Source organism: Halyomorpha halys, unplaced genomic scaffold (assembly GCF_000696795.3).
Source record: "Halyomorpha halys isolate HHAL.00 unplaced genomic scaffold, Hhal_1.1 Scaffold1220.1, whole genome shotgun sequence".
Taxonomy (NCBI): domain Eukaryota; kingdom Metazoa; phylum Arthropoda; class Insecta; order Hemiptera; family Pentatomidae; genus Halyomorpha; species Halyomorpha halys.
The window spans coordinates 148,297-151,191 of record NW_027105702.1 but is presented as its reverse complement, the minus strand read 5'-3'; positions in this window follow the sequence as shown (position 1 = coordinate 151,191).

The window sequence follows — 2,895 nt, the reverse complement described above, 5'->3', positions numbered from 1 at the left end:
TATATCAGGAAAAGATGGTAGGGGTGTGGTGAGTGAAGTACACAAGTCAAAACTTATTTATTAGTTCCGTTTCAGCCAGAATTTCAGATCTTCATCAGGGCTAAATACAAAAAACAAGATAACAACTAATGAATAAAATGAAATATAGAACAACTGAAAATAAAAGAAGATAACAATATATGAACATAAGTAGTAGTATTAAAGAAAATATGTAGTGTAATATTATAATAATATTGAAAATGTGTGGGAATATATTATATTAAAATTAAGATAAAGATATGAAAATCAACCAAGTAATTTATAATAAATGAATAAGTTTTGACTTATTTGTGGTCTTCACTGACCACAGCCCCAACTATCTTCTTCTCATATACCTTTATTAATTGTCTTTCATAATGTTTTTTATTTTAAGTCCTGTTATTTTATTCTTTTTTATTTTGTTTTAATTTGTTGTTACAATTTTTGAAAAATTCTCGGTGTATGGGCTACATTTTAATTTTCAATGGGTTGTCCTCATATTGTGTAATTCTACTATTGGGGGTTTATGGTTTGGCTTTTCATGAAAAAATGGATAAGGGGGTTTACCAGTTCTATCATATATTAAACTTTGTCTGTGTTAGTGATTTTTTTTTTTTTTTTCAAAATATTACTTTGAACCACCATAATGAAGCACTTTATATTGCACTATATAAGTTTATTCTAGGCAATCAGGAGCAGCTGCTGTTGATAAAGATTTATTTTAAATGTTCAACAAGTTGTGCTTTAGTTAGACCACAGTATTGCAAACTTTAATTATGAATCTTCACCGAAAATATAATTCCTTTATTTAAAGCAGAATTATTGGTAACCAACTAAGATGTGACATATCTGTACTTTAAACGAGTTTCATTCACCATTTTATATTAAAAGTTGACTTCTACATCATGTGTAAATGGATGAATCAGAAAAGTAAGTGGTAGGAAGATATCACTATTTGATATTAAAAGATTTCTATTAAGTTTCAAATCTATTAACATATGGAACTGCTTTCTTGAAAAGTAGTAATTTTGGACTTGATAATTTATTAACTGGGGTATAGATACATATCTCCTATTGCTTGTTATTGAGTCATGATAGAGTATACTAAATGAATGATGTTGACGATTTTAATTTTTATTCATCAGTAATTTGACTATAGTACAGTTTTTTTTTCTTGTTTTTTTTTTTTAATTTGTTAACTTTGAAAGTTATTTATTCCGTCATTGAAATGATCCTAGTTATACCCAATGCTTTAATTTAAACATGTAATAATTCAACAGCTTAAAAAATTAATTAAAAAACCAACTGAATATTCAATTTCATTTAAATTTAGTATGATTATAATTATAAATATTCGTCATGAAAAACAGATCTTTTATTTTTTAATTTAGTGATTTTGACAGTTATTTATTCCTTCATTGAAATGATCCTAGTTATACCGAATGTTTTAATTTAAACAAGTAATAATAAAACTGCTTAAAAAATTAATTTAAAAAAAATCAACTGAATATTCTGGAAGATTGTTGATTGACCGTGTGTATCAATGAATATTCAATTTCATTAAAATTGAGTATGATTATAACTATATAAATATTAGTTGTGTAAAACAAATCATTTTTTTTTAATGTAGTGATTCTTAAAGACACTTATTCCACAACATGTAACAATAAAAGTGCATACAAAATAAATTTAAAAATCAACTGGATATTCATTTGTATGGTAATTATTATAAATATTAATTTTGAAGAACAAAATTCTTCTCTTACTACAAAACTGACTGGCCAATTAGTTTACTTACTTCTAAAACTGAAGGATCAAAATTAAAATTATTTTCTAAAACATAAAAACCCAATATAGGATTGTTAATGTTTGCATAAACTTGTTGCGTTTTGACTTAAATTATTGGTAGAGCTTACCTTTGTAAAGGTATAAAATTGTAAATGTTCTATTATATAATTTTTTTGTAGTTGATTAGTTTGGTATTTGAATCTTTAATGTTTTGGGGATTAAGTTTTTTTCATTTGGAAAATGATAAATCATCTATTCTCCATTTTTTCATTTTATTTATTAATTTTTGATAGGAGAGCGATTTTCTGATTTTATTTTAGTAATTAAAATACTTGATTCAGTTCAGTGAAAATATTTGATTACAAAATTTTCACTGAAAAATTCCACATCGGTGGAATGAAAAAACTTTGTAATCTTAAGATTTTAAAAGATAAAATAAACTTGTGGGCCATCACTATTTATTATCATTATTATTCATATGATAAACACAGTTATTATGACTTTTGGTTTGAAATTGTATTAGAATTTGGTGTCAATCTGTGTCTTTTATTAACTTTCCTACTTTTAATATTAATTATTGCAAAATAGGTCTTCCCTATTACTACTGACTCATGGTCATTTTTTAATATGGAATGAACTAAGGTTTTATTATTATTTATTTTTGCATTATATGATTTGATAAATTATCAGTAGTATATCAATATATGAAGGGCACAACTGTGAAACTCATATTCTTCATTTCAGCAATGTTTATATTAAACATGAAAACCTATAATTACAATAAATAAAATAAGTTAACCATCTTATGCTTTGTACAGACATAAAAATAAACTATTTGTCCTGTTTTTTAATCGAATTGTATGCCTTTATTTTGAAAAAGTATTTGTTTTATTTGACTGAAGTGCATTTTTATGTAAAACTAGATTCATGAAACAGGTTTTCTGTATAGAATCTAATATTTATGAAATATATATATTTTTTATAAAAATATAATGTAGTCATAATAACATTTAATTTTAAAGGAAAAATGCAAGTTTAAGAACCTTGTTTTATTTAAATTAGAGGTTTTTCATGTTAAATATAATATTT